This window comes from Ailuropoda melanoleuca, chromosome X (genome assembly GCF_002007445.2).
Source record: "Ailuropoda melanoleuca isolate Jingjing chromosome X, ASM200744v2, whole genome shotgun sequence".
Classification (NCBI taxonomy): domain Eukaryota; kingdom Metazoa; phylum Chordata; class Mammalia; order Carnivora; family Ursidae; genus Ailuropoda; species Ailuropoda melanoleuca.
Window position 1 is genome coordinate 35,125,222 of NC_048238.1, and position 13,217 is coordinate 35,138,438.

Here is a 13,217-nt window from a genome sequence, read left to right on the forward strand (position 1 = left end):
AGGGTAAATCTCATGTTACATTTTTTTTTTAACCACACACAAAAAAGGAAGGCTGAAGTGGAGCCTGAAGGCATGAACAGTGAAGGCTACCAGTTAACTGCATTCCATGCAGTAAACAATAAGTTCCTTCTTGAGTACCAGCATGGCATACCTCCATGGCCATTGCACCTTGTCCCGCTCAACATTTTCAGTAGCAGTGACCGAGATGAAGCCATAGAATGGTGCATTGATAACTGACTTCTGCAGCTGACTCATAATGTGAAGAGAGCCCTAATGATAGGCAACAAAACAGCATTCGAAAACTATTTTGATGGCTGGGACATTGATGGATTGAATCCAACAAGATGAAATACTACAAGGATCAATGAAAAATCTTCCAGTTATATAAATTCATTATATAAATGCTAATGATGAAAATATTTTCCATTCATATGCATGATTCTGAGTTTTGCATGACTACCAGACCAAAAACGATACAAGGACGTGTGCTATGGCTACTTACAAGACCAGAAAAGCCCAAGGCCACATTAATGAAAGTATAGTGTTTAGAACACTGGAGGTGATATCCCTTCCGAAGCAGGTGTTGCCTTCTGGGCATCAGTATTTAAGAAGGACACTGATGAATTAGACAACATTCAGAGGAAGGTGACCAGGCTTTAGAAGGCAAAGAACTGTATAATATTAAGAAAAGATGAAGGAATATGCTCCATTTGTTATAAGCTATCTTAGCACCCTGTAGTTTTCCGGTGAGGAATTCATATAAGACTATAAAATAAATAATTTTTTAGTTGTACAGATGTTTTCCAATTTCTTTTTTTTTTTTTAAGATTTTATTTATTTATGTGACAGAGAGACAGCCAGCGAGAGAGAGAACACAGCAGGGGAGTGGGAGAGGAAGAAGCAGTCTCCCAGCAGAGGAGCCCAATGTGGGACTCGATCCCGGAACGCCGGGATCACACCCTGAGCCGAAGGCAGACCCTTAACGACTGCACTACCCAGGCGCCCCCTCCAATTTCTTTAACTTTTTATTTTAAGATAATTATAGATTCACAGGAAGTCGTAAAGATAGTACAGAGAGGTCCCATGAGCCCTTTACCCAGTTTTCCCCAATGATTACATCTGTCATAATTGTAGTACAATACCAAAACTCAGGAAATTGACGTTGGTACAATGTGCTTGTGTAGTTCCTTGTCATGTTGTTACATGTGCAGATTTGTGTAAACATCGCTACGGGTTTTATTGGTCTTTTCAAAGAACGAGATTTTTGGTTCACTGATTTTCTCTCTTTTTTCTTTCTGTTTTCAACTTCTTTAATTTCTGTCCTTATCTTTATTATTTCCTTTGTTCTACTTCCTCTGGGTGTACTTTGCTCTTTTTTTCCAGTTTCTTGAGCTGGGAGCTTAGGTTATTGATTTAAGACTTTTCCTCTTTTCTAATGCAGGCATAGAGCATCTCTGCTACTGAGATTTCCCTCTCAGTGCTGGTTTAGTTGTGTCCCACAGATTTTGACAGTATATTTTTGTTTCTGTTTTCATTTAGTTCAAGGTATTTTTTAAAATTTCACTTGAGGGGTGCCTGGGTGGCTCAGTTGGTTAAGCATCCAACTCTTAGTTTGGGCTCAGGTGCTGATCTCACAAGTTGTGGGATCAAGCCCCATGTCAGGCTCCACACTCAGCAGGGAGTCTGCTGGAGATCCTCCCTCTTTCTCTTTCTCTCTCCTCTTTCCTTCTCCCTCTGCCTCTCGCCCCTCCCGCCCATTCTCTCTCTCTCTCTCTAAAATAAATAAATAAAATCTTTTTAAAAAAATAAATAAAATAAAATAAAATTTCACTTGAGGCTTCCTCTTTGACACATGGATTATTTGGAAATGTTTTTTTTTGTGTCTATTTGATGATTTTCCTAATATCTTTCAGGTATTGATTTCTAGTTTGATTACACTTGATCAGAGAACACACTATAGGATATCAATTCTTTTAAATTTGTTGAGGTTCGTTTTATGGCCCAGGACATGTTCTATCTTGGTATATGTTCCATGGGCACATGTGTATTCTTCTTTTATGAGAGTGTGTCCTATAAATGGCAATTAGATCCTGTTATTTGATGGTAGTATTACATTTTTCTGTATCCTTGCTGATCTTCTGTCCTGTTGTTCATTAATTGTTGAGAAAGGAGTGTTGAAGTCTCCAACTATAATTGTGGACATGTCTATTTCTTCTTTTAGTTCTATCAGTTTTTTATTTGCATCAAATACATCTGCACATAGATCTTTAGGAATGCTATATCTTCTTGGTGTATTGACCCTTTTATCATTATGTAATATTACTCTATCCCTAATAACTTTTTTTTCTCTACAGTCTACTTTATCTGATATCAGTATAGCTATTCCTGCTTTCTTTTGATTAATATTTGAATTATATAGCTTTCCCATTTTTTTTTACTTCCAATCTACCCATATCATATCTGAAGTGTATTTTTTATAGACGACATATACTTGAGTCTTGTCTTTTTTATCCATTCTGCCACTGTCTTGTAATTGGTGTATTTAAGCTATTGAAATTTAATGTAATTATTGATATGAGAAAGCTTAAATCTGTCTTTTTATTTTTTTGTTTTCTGTTTATTTTCTGCCTTTCATTTCTGTTTTCTTTGTCCTGTGTTCCTCTGAGTTACTAGAATATTTTTAGAATTGTATTTTTATTTCTCAGTAGTGTTTTTTAATGTATTTCCTTGTATAATTTTCTTATTGGTTCTTCTAGGTAATACTAATATATATGTAAGCATATATGTATTATCACAGTCTCCCAGTGTCATCATTTTACCAGTTTGAGTGAAGTATAGAAACCTTACATTTTGTGTCCCTTTACCCTCCCCAATTTATAATTGTCTTTAATATTTCCTTTACATAAATTTTTAAAAAGATTTTATTTATTTATTTATTTATTTATTTATTTATTTATTTGAGAGAGAGCATGAGCAGGGGTGGCGGGGCAGCAGGAGAGGGACAAGCAGACTCCCTGCTGAACAGGGAGCCCAATACAGGGCTTGATTCCAGGACACTGAGATCATGACCTGAGCCAAAGTCGGATACTTAACTGACTGAGCCACCCAGGCAGCCCCTCTACATACATTTAGAACCATTTAAGACAATGTTATAACTCTTGCTTCAACTATCAAACATAATGTATGAAACTCAAAAGGAGAAGGAAAGTCTATTGCATTTACTCACATTTTTGCTCTTTCCTTTATTCTTTCTTTCTTCCTAATATTCCTTCTTTTATCACTCACTTTGTGTTTAGGGAAATTCCTTTAGCCATTGTTTTTTTTTTTTTTTTTTTTTTTTTTTTAAAGATTTTATTTTTATTTATTCGATAGAGAGAGAGACAGCCAGCGAGAGAGGGAACACAAGCAGGGGGAGTGGGAGAGGAAGAAGCAGGCTCATAGCAGAAGAGGCCTGATGTGGGGCTCGATCCCATAACGCCAGGATCACGCCCTGAGCTGAAGGCAGAGGCTTAACCGCTGTGCCACCCAGGCGCCCCTAGCCATTGTTAAGGGTTGGTCTGCTGGCAACAAATTCTCTTGGCTTTCCTTCACCTGAGAATGTCTTGTTTTTCCCCTTAATTCCCAAAGTATATTTTCAGTGCATATAGAATTCAGGGGGTGACAGTTCTTTTCCTTCAGTACTTAAAAATGATGTTCTGCTGTTTTCTGGCCTCCATGGTTTCTTTTTTTTTTTCTTCTTCTTCTTTTTTTTTTTTTTAAGATGTTATTTATTTATTTGAGAGAGAGTACTAGTGGGGTGAGGGTCAGAGGGAGAAGCAGACTCCCTGCTGAGCAGGGAACCTGATGTGGGACTTGATCTCAGGACTTCACGATCATGATCTGAGCTGAAGGCAGATGCTTAACAACTGAGCCACCCAGGCACCCCTGGCCTCCATGGTTTCTGATGAAAAATCCATAGTTTAATTTTTCCCCTATAGATAATGTGTCATTTCTTTCTAGCTGCTTTCAAGAATTTTTCTTTGTCTTTAGTTTTCAGAAGTTCAACTATGACATGGCTTGGTGTGGATTTCTTGAGATTTATCCTGTTTGAGATTCATTTAACTTTTGAATCTGTAAGTCTTTTGCCTAATTTGAGAAAATTTTCACCATTCTTTCTTTGAATACTTCCCCCCCCTCCTTTTGGGTCTCTGATGATAAGAGTTAGATATTTTGTTATACTCCTATGTATCCCTGAGGGTCTATTCTTTTTTGTTCAGTCTCTTTCCCTCTCTTGTTCAACTATGTAATTTCTATTTTATATCTTCAAGGTCATGATTTTTTCCTTTGTCCTCTGCATTCTGCTGTGAGCCCATTCAATGTAATTTTTACTTCAGTTTGTATTTTTTCAGTTCTAAAAATTCCATTTGGTTATTCTTTATATCTTCAATTCTTTGCTAAGACTTCCAATTTCTTCCATGAGACTCTACTTTTTCATTTGTTTCAGGCATGTTAATAATTACTAATTGAAGCATTTTTATGATGGCTGCTTTAAAATTCATGCCAGGTAATTCTAATATCTTTGTCATTTCGGTGACATCTGTCATCTTTTTCAAGTTGAGATCTTCATGGTTCTTGGTATGATGAGTGACTTTCTATTGAAACCTATTTTTTTAATTTATTTATTTGACAGAGAGAGAGCACAAGCAGGGGGAGCAACAGAGGGCGAGAGAGAAGCAGGCTCTCCGTTGAGCAGGGAGCCCAATATGGCGCTCAATCCCAGGACCCTGGGATCATGACCTGAGCCGAAGGCAGACACTTAACCAACTGAGCCACCCAGATGCCCCTATTGAAACCTATTTTATGAGACTTGGAATTTTATTTAAACTGTGTGTTTTAACAGGTCTCCTCTGGCACCACTCTGGTCAGAGAATGGAGTATGTCACCTCATTATTGCCAGGTAGGCCTAGACATCAACATTCTCCACTCAGTTAATGTTGATGCTGGGAAAGCGGTGAGGAGGGGCCCTTTGTTACTTCTAGTAGGGGTGGGAGTTGAGGCTCCGCATTAGGCCTCCACTGATACCGTCCTGGCCAGGAGGGGGAAGAGGACCACAGTTTGAGGAACAACTTTGCCTCTCTTCTCATTGAATGTTCAGATCATACAAAGTAAATAGCTGGTTTTCTGTGTAGAAGAAATATTAACATCTGAGCTCAGCCCGTAGATGGCTGTCTCTCTAGTTGGCTGAGACATGAAAGAAAATCTGGGCACCCTAAAATGCAGCGTTCTCACCACCAGAAAAACTTGCCTCATGTACTTCTCAATATTATGTTTCAATTCTATAGTTTGGGCAAAAAGTTCTTAAACTGTGCTCTCTGAGATGGCAGCCTCCTGCAAGTTGTTAGAAAGGGCTTCTTGAGGATGAGGAATTCTAAGATCAACCGAATTTGGGAAGCCTGTAGCCTACACTTCTGGACACTTACAAAGGCCCATTAATCTCCTGAAGATTACAGGAGTATTGAAGTGAAGAAACATGCTTAATTTTGTTCAACCTAAGCATGTTCACTCCCAAATCTTATACTACCTATTAACATCTCAAAGGCCAGCAGAGCCGATATGACCCTGTTAGGAAGTGCTGTTCACAGGGGCCTTTGGCATTTTTTCCTCTCATAATGTATTACAGAAAGTATAACATTATGTTAGGGTTCAAAGCATGTGTACCCTCTCAGGAATACAATTAAATCCTTCACCTTGACTATGAGACCTCTTGTCTTAGTTTGGACTCCGCCAGAAGCAGACCCCAAGACAAGGATTTGAGCACAAATGTGGGGGCAAGGGAGAGGGATCTTGGGAAGCATCTGTAGTAGAGTAGGAAAGTGAAATGGGGAAGAGAAGGAAGCCAAAAAATGCGAACTCTTGACCAGGTTACAGTTATGGGCAACCAAAGCTCCATCCCACTGGGGAACTCTGGTAGACAACACAGAACACACTTTGGGGTTGTCAAAGTACCCCCTCACAATAAAAAAAAAAAAGGAAGCTGGGGTGCTTATCCTAAACGCTAATCCATCTTTGGCTGCGAGCTGCTCTCAGGGGCGTTGACTCTCTGGCATTTCCTGCTGCCCTGCCCACAGCTGAGAGAAAGTACACGGGCTGAGTCACAGGTGCTTGCTGCCGGAAGCCTCAGTCTTGGGTTGGAAGTGAGTGCCAAGGGGCTGTGAGTGGAGCGCTGACGGTGTTTGCCACGTCTCTGAATTCTAAATGTGTTTTTCCTAGCCTCTTTTTGGTTCTAGCTAAATAGACAACCCTATTAATAAAATATTTTTAAGAATACTGAAACAAGCTACATAAATAATTATATATAGTATTTTTTAAGGTCCAAGAAGCCTGGGAATGTCCAGGTTGGCTGTATTAAGACAGGACAGGCCCCAGCCTGATAGCTCAAACTGCCCCTCACTCCCTGGAATGGCACAGATGCCGTGGGACAGACTTAGCTGTAGGGACTTGGGGTGCAGACCCAGCTTCTAGGATAAGAGCAGTCCAATGTAGCTGACAGCTATGGCATCTGACAGCTATGGCAAAGCACAGCTGACTGTGATCTACACAGCATTACAAAGGACACACTTGGGGGAACAAAATGTCCCTAAGGGTGCTCAGAGCATGTAATGGGAATCTAGACATAGTTGATGCTTAGAGAGCCAAGAGGACAGACAGGCAGCAGGTGACAGTCATCTGTCTCCAGTAATTGGTGCCAGTCACTGAGAAGGGGTTCGGGCACAACTCTGGATTCTGTGAGGGGACCTACCAAGACTACGGCAAGGCCCCCAGCCTTAGAGGGTTTTAGGAACCAGAAAGGTGTCCAGGGTGGGGCCTTAAATACAGAGGACAAATCGAAGACCAGGAGAGGGTCAACAGAACTATAGCTTCCAGTTAGGGAGACAAAAAGCCCAAGGTCAAGATGACATAAACAGCAAGGATGCCTTTGCCTTTGCCCTTGCCCTCCCTTTCTGAGTCCCCGCATATGGGGCTAAGGTTCCTGAGACAGTCCAGCCTAAGGCCAGGATCTGTCCCCGAATTTAGGGAAGGCTGCACCAACAGATGGACATCAAGCATCCCTAGCAGTAGGGGATGAAGTTCTTTGAGACCGGGCAAGGCAGACATTTGAAGCCAGGTGGTCAGGTGTTCTTGCCAGCCAGCCCACCCATCCATCCCAATGCCTTCTTCGTGATCTTGCACATCCCCTCTGCTCTCTGCCCCACTGACTACCACCCGAAGCCTTTGGAGCACTTAAAAAATGACAATCAGAATCCTGCCCACTGTCCTTCAAAGGCGACTAACTTCTGGGATGGAAAATCATAGAAGCCAGTCGTTCCTATGACAACATCCAGAGCATCTGTCCTCTATAACTCACAGAGATAGAATTTGCAGGTAATTTGAAAGGCCTCTATTATTTCATATTAAAATCATCTCCTCAAATTCCTCTGCTCAAATAGTATTAATGGCCCCTTCTCCCTCTTTCCCTTCAAATGACACAGTACATGTCTATTTTGGTCGATTTCCGGTTAAATGTGCTTCCTTTCCTCTTTCTATTCTTGCTTCTTATTCATCTTTTCCTATGCCCTCATTTATTTGCTGTTGTTTTGTACCCTGAGTTTGACCCCGGCCTGCTGTCCCCACGCCCCCGCTCCCACCCACAACACGATTTGGATGGGTTCAGTTCTATTGACCGCATAGCCAGCAATTCATTCCTTGTAGGATTTTCCTTATGCTTGTTTCCTTTTTGTTTTGTTTTGTTTTTAATCCTTCATTACCCAGCTTTTCCCTGGCAAATGTCCAAGTCAAAAAAGCATCGTTTTCTAAATCTTCTCTCTCCTAGTTCTCTCCTTTCTCCACTTTGCCCCTGGCTTCCTGAAGGTATGCCTGAGGATCCATGTTATGTCTTTGTTTATACCAATAACAAATACTTCGTTTATTGTTTTGAATACATGGTGCCTCCCCACTGATGGAGAACTTGTTTCTCCTTTGAAAACACTTGTTTCTCCTTTGAAAACACTATATTAAAGGAATCAGCTAAACTTCTAATACTTTATTGAAGTATTTCTGCATTCTCATTGCAGAATTCCAAATATGTGGCATCACGCATATTTGGAGCCAGGCTTCTGACAAAATGCCCTCCATCACCCACGGCTTCTTTATGAGTTTTTCCATCAAATGTAACTTCGGTTATTAAGATGTCCCAGGTGATTAGACTTGCCAGCAGCCCCCTAAGTACTCAGCTGAGGAAACCCGATATCGTAGGGAGAGGCTGTTCGGAGGAGATTACTCCGCAGTGGTAAAAGTCGGAGGCCTGATGTCTGAAGTTTGTTCACTTCTCCCAAGTTCTTTGACCATGTGATGTGGGGAGTCACTTGAAATCTCCTTGCCTCCCTCCAGCTGCAATAAGGGGGCAACAATACCCCATGACAAAAGCTCTGTGAGAAAACCATTACAAAATACCAACAAAATGCTTTGAACTTCTTGTATATTTCACCACAGAAGTAGCGAAGGACTGTCCCTCCTCCCAGTCAGTCACTCTGCGGCACGGAGCTGTTTTAGGAGTGGTAAGGCTAGCGGGAGGACAGTCTGGGGTGGGTGGGAGGTACTGCTCCTTGTGAGCCTGCTCTGAGGGGCGGGGGCAGGACTGGCGCGCATACAAACCCCTCCCACCCAGGCCCGGCCCAGACATCAAGGCCTGTTTCCCCGAGCTTCGCGTTATTTTGTACATCCGAGAGTTCCTGTTTTTTCCAGAGGCTATCTATCCCTTATTGCTCACATAAATAAAGGGTCAGTGGCGGAGAGAAATGATAGAGAGGCAGCCTAACATGGTAGTTAAGAACATAGGCTCCAGAGGCAGATGCCCCGGTTTGATACCTGCCTCTGCCGTGTGATAGCTTTGTGACCTTGCGAGAGTTACTTCTCTGTTTCAGTTTCCTCTCTACAGATTGAGAATAATGTTATGAACGTTCAACAAGTTACTATTTGTAAAGATCCTGCTTAAACAGTGCCTGGTACATAGTGAGCATGTTAAAGTACCTGTTAAATAAAAACATGGTCCCGATTCTCATGTTTTTAATGGTATAAAATCTTCTGTGAAAATAATGGGTAAGATAAAATGAAACACTGTTTGAAAAGCCAACCTTCTTGTGGCAATGTGGAAAATAAAGTTTAAGCATAGCAAAAATAAAATTGTTTAGGGACCACCACGAGACAGACCACCAAAATGATCCTGCTGGCAAGATTTCACACTGTGAGATAATAACTCACTGATCCGTTGTGCTGTTTATAACTGAAAGGAAGGACAAGAGGGAGGGAGACAGGGAGGGAGGTGAAGGTGGAGGGTAAAAAGAAAAAGAAGCAAGTCCTCTGAGAATTTGATCTCTTTTACAAATATGGATCCAAGAGAGTACCTGTAGAAATTTGGGAAGTGCGACAGATTATATCTTCCCGGTAAGGCTGCATTAATATATGTATCCCATCCGCACGTTCTTCTTTCAGTGTGACATTGACATCCCTCCCACTGCTATTTAAGATGCACAACAAGTTTTGATATCTGTATACATAGTGAAATGATTACTGCAACCAAGCTAATTAACATATCCATCTCCTCACATAATTTCCATGGGGGGTTATGTGTGTGCGAGTCTGGTGAGAGCACCTGAAATCTACTCTCTTGGCAAATTTCCAGTATATAATACAGCGTTATTAACTATAGTCATCATGCTGTGCATTAGATCCTACATAACTGCAACTTTGTGCCCTTTGACTAACATCTCCTCATTTCCCTCAAGTACCACCCCTGGTAACTACCATTCTCCTCTCTGCTTCCAAGAATTCAACTTTTTAAGATTCCACACATAAGTGAGATCATGCAGTATTTTTCTTTCTGTGTCTGGCTTGTTTCACTTAGCATAATGTTTTCCAGGTATCTCCTTGTTTTCACAAATAGCAAGATCTCCTTTTTAAAGGCTGAATGATATTCCAGTGTGTGTGAGTGTGTGTGTGTGTACATACATACTACTCTTCTTTATCCTCTCCATCCATCAATGGACACTTAGGCTGTTTCCATAACTTGGCTATTGTGAATAATGCTGCATTGAACACGGGAGTGCAGATATCTCTATGAGATACTGAGTTTATTTCTTTTAGATATATATACCCAGTAGTGGGATTACTGGACCATATGATAACTCTATTTTTAATTTTTTCAGGAACCTCCATACCGTTTTACATAGTGGCTATACCAACTTACATTGCCACCAGCAGTGCACGAGGGTTTCTTTCCCTCCACATCCATACCAACACTTGTAATCTCTTGTCTTTTTGATAATAGCCATTCTAATAGGCGTGAGGTTTTAGCTCCTTTTGTTCTTGATTTGCATTTCCCTGATGATTAGTAATGGTGAGCACCTTTTCATGTACATTGGCCATTTGTATGTCTTCTTTGGGAAAATGTCTATGTAGGTCTTTTGCCCATTTTAATCGGGTTGTTGGAGTTTTTTTTACTGTTGAGTTGTATGAGTCCCTTAGATATTTTTTAATACTTTTATTTTTTAAAAAAAATTTAATTTATATATTTATTTGACTGAGAAAGAAAGAGAGAACAAGCAGGGGGAAGGGCAGGCAGAGGGAGAGGGAGAAGCAGACTCCCTGCCGAGCAGGGAGCCCAATGCAGGTCTGGATCCCAGCACCCTGGGATCACATCCCAGCCAAAGGCAGACGCTTAACCCACTGAGCCACCCAGGCACCCCTGAGTCCCTTATATTTTTTAGATATTAACCCATCATCAGATATATGGTTTACAAATATTTTCTCCCCATCTGTACGTTGCCTTTTCACTTTGTTGATTGTTTCCTCTTCTGTGAAGATTTTTAGTTTGATGTTATCCCACTTGTTGATTTTTGCTTTTGTTGTCTGAACTTTTGATGTCATATCCAAAAACTTATTGCCGAGGCCAATATCAAAGAGCTTTTTTTTCTATATTTTCTTCTAGAAGTTTTAAGATTTCAACTCTTTTTTTTTTTTAAGATTTTATTTATTTATTCAACAGAGATAGAGACAGCCAGCGAGAGAAGGAACACAAGCAGGGAGAGTGGGAGAGGAAGAAGCAGGCTCATAGCAGAGGAGCCTGATGTGGGGCTCGATCCCATAACGCCGGGATCACACCCTGAGCTGAAGGCAGACGCTTAACCGCTGTGCCACCCAGGCGCCCCTTAAGATTTCAACTCTTATGTTTAAGTGTTTTTTTTTTTAAAGATTTTATTTATTTATTCGACAGAGATAGAGACAGCCAGCGAGAGAGGGAACACAAGCAGGGAGAGTGGGAGAGGAAGAAGCAGGCTCATAGCGGAGGAGCCTGATGTGGGGCTCGATCCCATAACAATGGGATCATGCCCTGAGCCGAAGGCAGACGCTCAACCGCTGTGCCACCCAGGCGCCCCTATGTTTAAGTTTTTAATCCATTTTGAGTTGATTGTCTTGTATGGTGTAAAATAAGAGTTCAATTTAATTCTTTTTTTTTAAAGATTTTATTGATTTATTTGACAAAGAGAGAGAGAGCACAAGCACAGGGAAGCAGGAGACGGAGAAGCAGGCTCCCCACTGAGCGGGGAGCCTGACGTGGCGCTGGATCCCAGGACCCTGGGATCATGACCTGAGCCAAAGGGAGACCCTTAACCAACTGAGCCACCCAGGCGCCCCCCTCCAATTTCATTCTTTTGCATGTGGATATCCAGTTTTCCCCACACGATTTTTGAAAGAGACTGATCTTTCCCACATTGTGTATTCTTGGCACCCTTCTCAAAAGTTAGTTGTCTGTACATGCTATGCTTTATTTCTGGACTCTTGACTTTATTTCATTGGTCTATGTGTGTTTTTATGCCAGTGCCGTATTATTTCTACTTGCTTCCTATTACACAGCCTTGCAGTGAACATAATTCTACACATACATGTCTGATTATTTCTTTAAGATAAATTCCTAGAACTATAGGATCAAAGAGTTGGAATTTTATAGGTCTTTTGACAAACAGTGCTATGTTGCCCTCTAGAAAGATTATAACGATTTACATGCACACCCCAAAATACAAGAGTCATACAGCAGCTAAAGCTTAGATTTATAATTTTTTTAAATTGACTAATCTTATAAGCCAAAAATTATGGGTCATTGTTCTTTTAACTTGCATCTTTTATTGTTTTTTTAAAGATTTTATTTATTAATTTGAGAGAGAGAGAGAAACAGAGACAGAGCATGAGCTGAGGGGAAGAGGCAGAGGGAGAGGGCGAAGCAGACTCCCCGGTGAGAAGGGAGCCCAGTGTGGGACTTGATCTCAGGCCCTGGGATCATGACCTGAGCCGAAGGCGGATGCTTAACCGACTGAGCCACCCAGGCACCACACTTGCACCTTTTAAAGTTGAACATGTTTTTGATTTGGTTTGGTTTGGGTTTTGGCCACTTGTCGTTATTCAGAAACTGCCTGTTCCTGTTTTTTGCCTTTTTTATTAATGCATATACACTTTTTAGTTGATTTGTATGAACTCTATATGTGATAAAGATATTAACCCATTGTCTATCATAAATACTATGATTACTTTTCTTAAGTGCTCATTTGTCTTTTAATACTATTAATAGTGGCAGTGGTTTTTTATTTTTCCAAATTTTCTAAATAGAAAATACCTTCACACCTGTGATAATAATAATAATTTTAAAAGGGTTTGATATTAGCATACACCATATATGCAAAAAGACCCCGGGGAGAAAGTTGCCCTGCGTGATGCTCTTTGTACTTTTCTGTCCTTCCCGGATTTTCTAAAATGAGTAATTCTTATAATCTTAAAAAGTATTCTAAAGAATGTTTTTATTTCTTTAAATGCAGAGAAATTTGTGTGGTCTATGTGAGTAGAATGCCAGAAGCAACAAAGAGAATGGGAGGGAAGAGAGGTGAAGGGTGAAGTTAAAAATGAAAATGGGAACCAAACCAGCAAAAACTTTGGATTCCATGTCTAGGTTGCCCTCTGTTGAAGGCTTTTCGGCAGGAGTGTGCCCTGATAAGATCTGTATTTCAGGAGAGCTCTGGTTACAGTGGGAAAGATAAATTCTATTTGGATGTTAAGAAGCCATCGGTGATGGTATCAGTTGTTTATTGCTACAATAATACTGTGTAACAAAGAACCACAGAACCTCAGTGATCTATAACAGTGCTTATTGCTCA